Below are 12,482 nucleotides of genomic sequence, written 5' to 3'. Positions count from 1 at the left end.
TCTGACTTCCTTCACTCTGTAGGACAGACTCTAGGTCCGTCCACCTCACTATAAATAACTCAATTTCGTTTCTTTTTATGGCTGAGGAATAATCCATTGTACATATGTGCCACATCTTCTTTATCCATTTATCTGTCGATGGACACTCAGGTTGCTTCCATGTCCTGGCTATTGTAAATAGAGCTGCAATGAACATTGTGGTACATGACTCTTTTTGAATTTGGTTTTCTCAGAGTATATGCCCAGTAGTGGGGTTGCTGGGTCATATGGTAGTTGTATTTTTACTTTTTTAAGGACCCTCCATAGTGTTCTCCATAGTGGCTGTATCAATTTACATTCCCACCAACAGTGCAAGAGGGTTTCCTTTTCTCCACACCCTCTCCAGCATTTACTGTTTGGATTTTTTGATGATGGCCATTCTGACCACTGTGAGGTGATACCTCATTGTAGTTTTGATTTGCATTTCTCTAATGATTAGTGATGTTGAGCATTCTTTCATGTGTTTGTTGGCAATCTGTGTATCTTCTTTGGAGATATGTCTATTTAGGTCTTCTGCCCATTTTTGGATTGGGTTGTTTGTTTTTTTGATATTGCTGCATGAGCTGCTTGTAAATTTTGGAGATTAATCCTTTGTCAATTGCTTCATTTGCAAATATTTTCTCCCATTCTGAGGGTTGTCTTTTTGTCTTGTTTATGCTTTCCTTTGCTGTGCAAAAGCTTCGAAGTTTCATTAGGTCCCATTTGTTTATTTTTGTTCTTATTTCCATTTCTCTAGGAGGTAGGTCAAAAAGGGTCTTGCTGTGATTTATGTCATAGAGTGTTCTGCCTGTGTTTTCCTCTAAGAGTTTTATAGTGTCTGGCCTTACATTTAGGTCTTTCATCCATTTTGAGTTTATTTTTGTGTATGGTGTTAGGGAGTGTTCTAATTTCATTCTGTTACATGTAGCTGTCAGTTTTCCCAGCACCACTTATTGAAGAGGCTGTCTTTTCTCCACTGTATATTCTTGCCTCCTTTATCAAAAATAAGGTGACCATAGGTGCATGGGTTTATCCCTGGGCTTTCTATCCTGTTCCATTGATCTATATTTCTGTTTTTGTGCTAGTACCATACTGTCTTGATTACTGTAGCTTTGTAGTATAGTCTGAAGTCTGAGAGCCTGACTCCTCCAGCTCTGTTTTTCCTTCTCAAGATTGCTTTGGCTATTCGGGATCTTTTGTGTTTCCATACAAATTGTGAAATTTTTTGTTCTACTTCTGTGAAAAATGCCATGGGTAGTTTGATAGGGATTGCACTGAATCTGTAGATAGCTTTGCATAGTATAGTCATTTTCACAGTGTTGATTTTTCCAATCCAAGAACATGGTATATCTCTCCATCTGTTTGTATCATCTTTAATTTCCTTCATCAGTGTCTTATAGTTTTCTGCATATAGGTCTTTTTGTCTCCTTAGGTAGGTTTATTCCTAGGTATTTTATTCTTTTTGTTGCCATGGTAAATGGGAGTGTTTCCTTAATTTCTCTTTCAGATTTTTCATCATTAGTGTATAGGAATGTAAGAGATTTTTGTGCATTAATTTTGTATCCTGCTACTGTACCAAATTCATTGATTAGCTCTAGTAGTTTTCTGGTAGCATCATTAGGACTTTTTGTGTATAGTATAATGTCATCTGCAAACAGTGACAGCTTTACTTCTTCTTTTCCAATTTGGATTCCTTTTATTTCATTTTCTTCTCTGATTGCTGTAGCTAAAACTTCCAAGACTATGTTTAATAATAGTGGTGAGAGTGGACAACCTTGTCTTGTTCCTGATCTTAGAGGAAATGGTTTCAGTTTTTCACCATTGAGAATGATGTTGGCTGTGGGTTTATCATATATGGCCTTTATTCTGTTAAGGTAAGTTCCCTCCATGCCTCCTTTCTGGAGGGGTTTTAATCATAAATGGGTGTTGAATTTTGTCGAAAGCTTTTTCTGCATCTATTGAGATGATCATTTGGTTTTTATCCTTCCATTTGTTAATATGGTGTATGACATTGATTGATTTGCATGTACTGAAGAGTCCTTGTGTTCCTGGGTTAAACCCCACTTGATCATGGTGTATGATCCTTTTAATGTGCTGTTGGATTCTGTTTGTTAATATTTTGTTGAGGATTTTTGCATCTATGTTCATCAGTGATATTGGCCTGTAGTTTTCTTTCTTTATGACATCTTGACATCTTTGTCTGGTTTTGGTATCAGGGTGATGGTTGCCTCGTAGAATGAGTTTGGGAGTGTTCCTTCCTCTGCTATATTTTGGAAGAGTTTGAGAAGGATAGATGTTAGGTCTTCTCTGAATGTTTGATAGAATTTGCTTGTGAAGCCATCTGGTCCTGGGCTTTTGTTTGTTGGAAGATTTTTAATCACAGTCTCAATTTCAGTGCTTGTGATTGGTCTGTTTATATTTTCTATTTCTTCCTGGTTCAGTGTCAGAAGACTGTGCTTTTCTGAGAATTTGTCCATTTCTTCCAGGTTGTCCATTTTATTGGCATAGAGTTGCTTGTAGTAATCTCTCATGATCCTTTGTATTTCTGCAGTGTCAGTTGTTACTTCTCCTTTTTTATTTCTAAGTCTGTTGATTGGAGTCTTCTCCCTTTTTTTCTTGATGAGTCTGGTTAATGGTTTATCAATTTTGTTTATCTTATCAAAGAACCAGTTTTTAGTTTTATTGATCTTTGCTATTGTTTCCTTCATTTATTTCTAATCTGATCTTTATGATTTATTTCCTTCTGCTAACTTCGGGGGATTTTTGTTCTTCTTTCTCTAATTGCTTTAGGTGTAAGGTTAGGTTGTTTATTTGAGATGCTTCTTGTTTCTTGAGGTAGGATTGTATTGCTGTAAACTTCCCTCTTAGAACTGCTTTTGCTGCATCCCATAGGTTTTGGGTCATTGTGTTTTCATTGTCATTTGGTTCTAGGTATTTTTTGATTTCATCTTTGATTTTTTCAGTGATCTCTTGGTTATTTAGTAGTGTATTGTTTAGCCTCCATGTGTTTGTATTTTTTACAGATATTGCTACTCCAGCTTTCTTTTGATTTCCATTTGCATGGAATATCTTTTTCCATCACCTCACTTTCAGTCTGTATGTGTCCCTAGGTCTGATATACTACAGTTTTTGTATGATCCCATGCAGACTGAATTTCTTTCAATTCATTTTTTCTGATGCTGACACCATCTTTACATTCTAAAATATTAAATGGCATGCAGACACTATTAGATAACACACTGTCCTCCATTGTAAACAAAATGTATTCACACACAGCCATCTGCATTGATTATATCTTAGAGGGTTTGGTATAAATGATTGCTTACCCATTTATATATAAATATCTGGGTTTACATTATAAGTGTGTTTATCTACCCCAAAACATGTGTATGCATACATACGCAGTGGAAGGATTGGGCTTGCTTCTGTGACCTCTGTCAGGACCAACCAGAGGGCAGGGGGCACTAGCTGGGGGTCTGAGCATACTCCTGATCGCCTCCACCACAGGTAACAAGTCCCAGATTGGATTCCACCTGTGATGGGATTCTATTTTCTTATCTTAAGCCAGCCTCTTCTTACATGTGTTTGCTTCCTAATGCTGGATAGACTCACAAACACAAAAATATAAACACAATAGAGTAAAACTTGACTGCAATTATCATTATTTTTATGGACCTGTGTGTAAATTTCTATGAGTATTTATAATTAGGTTCAATCCAAATAGCCACGAACCGGGCTTCCCTGGTGGCGCAGTGGTTGAGAGTCCGCCTGCCGATGCAGGGTCACGGGTTCGTGCCCCGGTCCAGGAAGATCCCACGTGCCGCGGAGCAGCTGGGCCCATGAGCCATGGCCGCTGAGCCTGTGCGTCCAGAGCGTGTGCTCCGCAACGGGAGAGGTCGCGACAGTGAGAGGCCCGCGTACCACAAAAAACAAACAAACAAATAGCCACGAACCCTTCCCTTATAATAAATATAATAAAGTCCTGTCATATCTCTAATGCACATTTCTGAGAATAAGTGTTTGTTTGATAATGCCATAAGAAATAGGTCAAAGATAGACTAAATCACAGAAACCAGCTTACCTGACAGTGCTATGGTTACCCCAGGAAAACTGTATGAAAATACCAAGTCATTTGTCATAATGTTTTTCTAATAGTTGAAACCAAAGATTGCAAGACTTCATGTTTGCACCCAATTTTCGAGCATGTAGGTCAAGTAGACTTGATTTTACATAAGACTCCAAAAGCTTATGGTGTTTTTTTAAAAAATATTTATCTTCCTTTCTTCTAACACAATGAAAAAGCCTTTTGCTTTCTCCACAGTAATCAGAACATGAAATATTAGCTGGTGTTCCAAATGTAACCCATGGGATTTCTTAGCATGTGTCTGTAAGACTCTCAGGAATTCTGCACAAACGTTGGAAAATCTCATGCTGGCAAAGTCATTAAAAAGGAAGAAGACAGATGGTTCTTCGGCTTGCAGGCAATTTTGTGTGTTCAGGACAAGTTCAACAGGATTGTAAGTAACAAATAACTGGCCAGCCACATTCTGTTTTAGAAAAAGTAAGTCTGTCTTTTATTCCACTTGCCCTTACCCACCTTCCCCTGGTGAGAATATTTGGCATTTTTCATTTTAAGATACCAAAACTTAGGGGCTTCCCTGGTGGCGCAGTGGTTGAGAGTCCGCCTGCCGATGCAGGGGACACGGGTTCATGCCCTGGTCCGGGAAGATCCCACATGCCACGGAGCAGCTAGGCCCATGAGCCATGGCCGCTGAGCCTGCATGTCCGGAGCCTGTGCTCTGCAACGGGAGAGGCCACAGCAGTGAGAGGCCACGTACCACAAAAAAAACACAAAAAACACAAAAGTTAAGAAAGGTTACTTTGCTCTGTCATAATGTCTTAAATTCTAATCACTGTTGACATGGGAAGGCAGCATAGCATGGTGGTTAGGAGTTTGAGCTCTGGGGTAGACAGAGTTCAAGCCCTTGACAATTCACCGTTCTGTGCCTGTTTCCCTGTTGTTTATCATGGGCGACAGTGACAACATTTACTTCATAAACCTTTTGTGAGGAGATGGTACTTGGAAAATAGTGCCTGGTACCTAGGAAGCAGTCAAGCATGTTTCCGTGTCTCTATGAATTCTGTGTGTTTGTACATACAGGCACAAAGCCCTATTTTCGCTAGGTCTATTGTTCTTTAATAATGTGGTTTAGAGTAAATAGAAGACTACTTTAACCTCATCTGTTTGAATTGTTCCCTTGAATGGTTCTTTGCTCTGAGACCCAGTGTCTTGTTTCTAACTTAAAGCAAAATGTGCCCAAGGAACAAGTGAGGTCATAATAGATTGAACTTTGCCCTTAGGAATGAGCCATTTAAGATTTCTTGGTACTTTTTACCACATTGGAGACTGGATACATCTTTTGCTTCACCATAGTGTCATTGTTTGGAGGGAGAAAAATAATGGAGTTAATAACTCAGCCATTGTGAATAAGGTGATGTTGCCATGCAAAATCATGTTTTGTCCTACCCTCACACAGTATTAACAATGACAAGCTATGTGAGTGTGTGTTAAAAATGAGCTGCAATGACTTGCTGTATCAAAAACTACCAATAAAACAGGAGTAATAACAGAAATAAGCTGATTTTACCTATTTTTCAAACACCAAATAGAGAATCTTCTTGAAAAACTAGATCCTACAGACAAGGGGACTGAACCTCCCATATTCACAGGGGATAATTAGGAGGATAATGGAGGTGATCCTATTGTATTCAAAGAGGTAGCTCTTTCTGGGTCTTTCCTGAATTGGGTTTGAAGACAAGCTTTTTTTTAGCAGTCCACTCACAAAAACAAAAACAAAAAAACCTCACAGGTCAAAGGAGCCTTTTCTATTATTTGTAGTAATTACAGTGGAAGTTTTGTACATTATGTTTTCATGTTTCCATTTTCTAAAGAACAAGGAAGATTTGGAGTAGCTAAGACATGAAAAGCATATTGATTTTAGTAGTACCTCAAGTCCACTAAATGAGAAGCCCATTTTCAGAGCTTCATTTCATCTTTTGTACTTACTTTTTTGAAATGGAAACATACAACCACAAATTCAATCTTCAATATGACAAAATAAGAATTATGATGGAAGATTTTGCTAAAAAGTTTAAGCCCCGGGCTTCCCTGGTGGCGCAGTGGTTGAGAGTCCGCCTGCCAATGCAGGGGACACGGGTTCGTGCCCCGGTCCGGGAAGATCCCACATGCCGCGGAGCGGCTGGGCCCGTGAGCCATGGCCGCTGAGCCTGTGGGTCTGGAGCCTGTGCTCCGCAACGGGAGAGGCCGCAGCAGTGAGAGGCCCGCGTACCGCAAAAAAAAAAAAAAAAAAAAAAGTTTAAGCCCCAAATACCTTTTAACCATTATCATACCTGGCAAATTTCTAAGTAACATTGCCAAGCACTCTGTTGTGGGTGTGACTCACAGCTCCCTCACGCTTTCCCTGTACACAAGGACCAGAAGGAATTTATATGGCTCGGAAACTGGGCAGGGGTTGCGGGGAGGGGAAGAGTCTGTATTTTCCTTAGGAGGTCATCCAAAGTTGAATCATATACATTTATATTAATGTTTCTAAAACTCAAAGATGCTCCAAAGATAAGTTTTAAAATTCTAATAAAATAAGCTGTAATAGCCAATTTTTACTTGCATGTAAAATATCATGGAATGCAGATACTAATCATTTCCTCATGAGTCTCCCCATATTTGCAACGCTTCCCAGTTTTCGAAATGTTCTCAATCATAATGCAATAGAAAAGGACATTTCTTGGAATGGCTTATATCTGGGTATTAGAATAGACGATTAAATTAAAATATTTTATTAAAAATGGTGTAAAACTAACATATTCAGAGACATGGCTAGAAATGTAGTAACAAAAACCAACATAACAGTGCAATTATTGAAGCCAGTACTTGGATTTAACTAATTTTAAAATCCAGGTTGGTTAATCATTTGGTTTCTTTTGAGCAATTAGGATACAACCTTTGATGCAGCTGAAGTGCAGATCCCAACTCAGTTGGCTTATCCTGTGCTCCCCTCAAAAAAATTGCGATGTATCAACAACATGGGCCTTCTCAAAAGTTCCCCTGTTATTCAAAATTCACTTTTTAAGGTTATTCTGAAGATGATCTTTAAGAAGTTTTCAGAAACATCTTATTTGAATTTTGTTCCTAGCTTAACATTTTCTTTCTTATCATTTGAAAACAATTCTGATGATTTTCCTTTAAGCTTTGCATACCTTTTAGTGGTTTACTAAGGCAAAGTTTTGCTGTGGTTTATGCCACAATGGAAAAATGAGGTTAAGGCACATTTACATTTTCATAAAAACAAAACCGACACGTTCTACACAGACTGTTACTGCTTACTCCAAAATCAAGATTTTCTGGCATAGGTTGTAATTCTTTAGAAGATTCCTCAGTTGAAACAAAAGCTTCTATAGCAACAGAAGATTACAAACTTCCTTTGGTGTCTTACATATTTACAATTATTTTAATCTTATGCTACAAATTTCTAATTTTATAACTAATATATATTCTTAGTTAAAATATAATTTAGAATTATGACATTTCAGCGACTGAAGTGAAAATCTTTCTAAAGTTATACCCACTCAAAATAATAAAACCTTGGGATTTTGTGGCCATTTCTGTCCTTTAAGTAGCCATATGGTGTTGATTTGTGAAAAACAGAATCAAGGAATTCAAAGGAAAAGTTGTCATATGAAATGATCACATTTTTTATTATTTTTTATTTACTTATTTGGCCGCACCGCACAGCTTGTGGAATCTTAGTTCCCCAACCAGGGATTGAACCCAAGCCCTTGGCAGTGAAAGCTCAGAGTCCTAACCACTGGACCACCAGGGAGTTCCCAATCACATTTGTTAGAAAAGAAATTAAATAAACAATGTTTTTAGGTCTCAAAATATTTTCAGAGATTGCAAAAGTTTCACATTTTGACCTTTTATTAGGTGCATACCCATTAAGCATCGTTATGGGGTTTTTCGAGAATAAACTCCTTTATCATTATATAATACCCTTCTTTATCCCTGACCATGTTCTTTGTCCTGAAGTATGGTCGTCTGCAATTAATATAGCTACTCCAGTCTTCTTTTGATTACTGTTATCATGATGTCTTTCTCCATTTCTTTACCTTTAACTAATTTTTGTCTTTAAATTTTAAGTGGGTTTCTTATAGACAATGTTGGGTCATGTTTGTCTAACCACCTCTGCCTTTTAATTGGTATATTTAGACGGTTCACATTTAAAATGAATATTGGTGTACTTGGATTGATATCTGCCCTGTATGTGACATGCTACATTTATCTGGTGGGATTTTTAGACATAAGACCCAGGAAAGTGTAGGGGAGCCCCAAGAGTGAGGCCCCTGGATGGCTCTCTCATTCACGCTAGTCCGCTCTTCACCTCCACCATATGGTCACAGTTGCCATTTAAAGTGTTCTTGTTGGTTTATGGCTCCAACAGTCTTTGTTCCAGGTCAGCTGATCTCACCTCAGACCCTCTCTATTTGCCTCTCACTGTGAGCTCAGTTCTGTGATGAGCCCAACTGTATAATATTGATAAGTCATTTATGAATGCTAAATGCCTAATGTCCACAGAACAGTAGTGACTCTGGCTGTCTCAAACTTTGCTAAAAAATATTATAAAAGCATACTAATAATTTAAAATGCTAAGACTATACACATTAAGAGACATAATTTTCATGCTGTTTAGTGACCCCATATCCTGTAAATTCAAAAGAAGCATTATTAAATATCAATATTACAAATGCAAAAATATTTTATAACATTTTAACATAATAAAAATCAGGAGAAAATGATTGTTCAATAATATAAAATAGTAAAGGAAATTATCTTGAGTAGGATGTTATTTAAAATGATAGTTAAGAAGTTTGGTTAAGAAGATATAATCATAATATAAGAATAGGCAAAATGTTTACATAAGACCAAATCAACAAAAATGAGCATATTTGTTCCTGTAGTTAAGTACATATTAACAATGTGTAATGATGAGCAAATTATGAGTCTTTTTTTCTATTTTGTCTCATGTCAAAATTTTATTTAAATCATAATAGAAATTGTGCTTAAAAGCAAAACAAAATTAGCTGTCATTAATACATTTATGAGTGAAAACTGATAATTTATATGTAAGAGTCTTATTATAGTTACTACAAATCACCATTATTTAATACTTCTCAGCAGTGGAACTAGAGAAAATGAAAAAGATAATCTAACTACCAAGACATTTAGAGAGAGGGAAAAAAATCTTTTTTCTCTTCCTGTAAACTCGTGATAATGTTTCCATGTGAACTTATTTTTGTAAATGTGCTAAATAAATGCAGCGTTAAAATAAACCATATAAGTCTTTGCTTTAAAAGAAAAAGAATTTTTCATCATTGATCCCTCTAGTAGTACATGCATTCTATTAATGTCTATTCAGTGAACTCAATACAGCAGAAAAAGAGAGAAAGAAGGGAGGGACAGAAGGAAAGAATATCTATTTATTAGTTTATTACTATCTTTTTCTTTGGCCGTACTGCATGGCTTGTGGAATCTTAGTTCCCCGACCAGGGATTGAACCCGGGCCATGGCAGTGACAGGGCCGAGTCCTAACCACTGGACCACCAGGGAAGTCCCTACATTTTTAAATGTCTTCAATAGAGTGTCTCCATAATTCTCTAAAAAATATGTGACCATCAAGCCTGCAGATATATTTTAGACTATGTTCATTTATAAATATTTATACGAATCAAGACTAGCAAATTTTTCATGATTTCCAAGCCACATTAAAGGTTTTATTATTTTTTAAAAAGAGGTTTATTATTTAAATAATACATAACCTTCAAGACGCAAAAATGTTATTTAATGTTTTACTAAAATCTTAAATGTTAAGGAATATTATATAACGCATTCCTTTCCACTTAATTGACTTGTGGACAAAGAATGCCGCCTAACATTTCAGTAAACAAAGGATGTTGTGCGCATGAAGCCATCAGCCACTGCAGGGCTCCTCTGCCCCCCAGCCCCCCACCCACAGGGAAACTCAGGATAGAGCAAAGCAGGATATGGCCCTAGATAGTTAAAATGCATATCAAAGGAATGACTTCAATAGGCCCAGACTCTTGCATCTTCCCATACTTAGAAAAGTACTAAAAACTTTAACTTGAGGTTAGCAGTAACCTTTTTTTTTTTTTTTTTAAGATATTGGGGGTAGGAGTTTATTAGTTTATTTATTTTTGCTGTGTTGGGTCTTCGTTTCTGTGCGAGGGCTTTCTCTAGTTGTGGCAAGCGGAGGCCACTCTTCATCGCTGTGCGCGGGCCTCTCACTATCGCGGCCTCTCTTGTTGCGGAGCACAGGCTCCAGACGCACAGGCTCAGTAGTTGTGGCTCATGGGCCTAGTTGCTCCGCGGCATGTGGGATCTTCCCAGACCAGGGCTCGAACCCGTGTCCCCTGCATTAGCAGGCAGATTCTCAACCACTGCTCCACCAGGCAAGCCCCAGCAGTAACCTTTTGATGGTCAACTACATGGGGTTTTTTACAGCCTCCCTTACCTTTTCAGAACAGTCCTCAGAACTATCTGAGAGGCTGCATCCCAGGCTTAAATCCTCAGTAAAGTCCACTGAATGAAACATAATTGTCAACTTTTAGCTTGTGCATTTCTTTTTCAGACGACAGGCTCATAAACTTAACAAATGAGTAGATGATAAAGATATCTACAGAGATATTACTTCTTTCTCAAATGAATGAGTATTTAAAAGAATCACAAATATTGTCTCTTGAGATAGTTCTTAAGTCTATTCCATGGTAGGCAAAGGGAAGGTTCTTCCATAAAGAAGAATAGTAGTACATGAGATACATAAAGAAAAAAATTTGATACAGAAGTTTGAGTAGGGAATTCAGTGTTGTGGTTAATGGAAAATCCCGTTGGTGAAACAAAAAAGTGAGGTCAGGTCAATCAGAGGCAACAATGAGTCTCCTAATTCACTTCTTGTTTTCCAATAGGCAACGTGCCATTGCTTGTGTTTGGCTAGTACACAGCAACCAGCTGTGTACAAGCTAGCAGCAGCTAGTACACAGCAAGCAGCAGTGTTCTCTAACAATCACATTCGAATTTATCAGCAGATAATAAGAAATGTGAAAACATGAAGCATATTTCATGTGATGAAGTGCTGTCATAATCCTAAACTACATTTCCAAAGAACAACACTGAGATATACAGAAATATACCCAAGCTCTCCTTGTCGTTCAACATGGAACAGAACGTGTGCTCAACTCATTCTGAACAAATGTGTTTTTGGAGTTTTATGATATATGTATTTTAAGGTGTGTGTGTGTGTGTGTGTGTGTGTGTTTCTTTAGAATACAAGCTCCTAAAGGCATTTTGCTTTCTTTTGCAAACTTTTTACAGTGGCTTCTTAAAATAGTTGTGTGTATAAAATTTGGATGCAAAAAATTACATAAATTAAAAAAAAAAAGAACAGCAGTTCCAGTTGTGCTCAGGGTTATAGAGAGGAGCTAGAGGAAGATCACTTCCTTTGTTAAGAAGAACTCAGCAGGAATACATCCTCACCTGCAAATACATCCGCACCTGCAGACTGACCTCAGTTATACCCCAGGGAAGCTCTGGAGTATGACTTGCTCCGTGGGGTTATCCTGCAAGCTATCCAGTCTCCAGACCCCCTCAGTCTTTTAGTTGTTGACCAGCTGGTTGCCTGAAAAAAGGCTTGAGGGCATAACCCTCTGGGTAAGGTGACTCCTGTTTTAATGCATAGAACTGTGCCTGGCGGTTAATAAGTTCTGGATAAATGTTTGTTAAATGTTACTATCTGCCTAGGTGTTCCCCGGTTTACTCACGTTCAATGCAGAGTCTGAAATGAACTCACTGTTTCTTCTCAAATTCTGTTTCTACACTTCACTCCATCTTCATTTTACTACTATCTTCCCAGACACTGGAGCGAGAGATTTCTAAGTCAAATTTATTTATTACTTGCCTTTATTCACTCATAAATAATTCATTAATTCTACAAATATTGCTGCTAGGAGCTAAAATAAGTGCTGGTGACACAGAGTCAAATAAAACACAGCCTCTGCTTTCAAAGGTAATTGTTATCTAGTGAGAAAGATAAGTAAATCAAGATTTAAAGGACAAAGTGCCAAGTGGAATGGCAGGACAAAGACAGCGCAAGGCCGAGAGGGAGGGGAATCCTAGGGAGGAGGGATGCTCACTCTTGAAAAAAAGGAAGAAATGTCGCCCGCCGTTTCAGTTCTGCTAAGATCAAGCCATTAGCCACTTGCCTACAAACAGTGCATCTGGGAGGAATTTGTGGAGGAAAACAGAAAGCATTCTGGGCTTTGGTTACCGGCCCCTAGGTAGTTAATATACATATCTAAGTTAAAATTTCAGTGACTGC

At 37.8% G+C, this 12,482-nt stretch overlaps 1 non-coding gene across 1 annotated transcript; it reads right to left on the bottom strand.

Annotated features, from left to right (window-relative positions):
- Positions 1 to 9,628: 9,628 nt before the first annotated feature.
- TRNAD-GUC (transfer RNA aspartic acid (anticodon GUC)) lies at positions 9,629 to 9,700 on the bottom strand. Its single transcript has one exon. It is a non-coding gene; the product is annotated as a tRNA-Asp (tRNA).
- Between the last annotated feature and the right edge of the window lie 2,782 nt (positions 9,701 to 12,482).

The sequence above is a fragment of the Orcinus orca genome, chromosome 18 (genome assembly GCF_937001465.1).
Source record: "Orcinus orca chromosome 18, mOrcOrc1.1, whole genome shotgun sequence".
Classification (NCBI taxonomy): Eukaryota; Metazoa; Chordata; class Mammalia; order Artiodactyla; family Delphinidae; genus Orcinus; species Orcinus orca.
The sequence above is the reverse complement of the archived record's forward strand: the minus strand, read 5'-3'. Positions and strand labels throughout refer to the sequence as shown.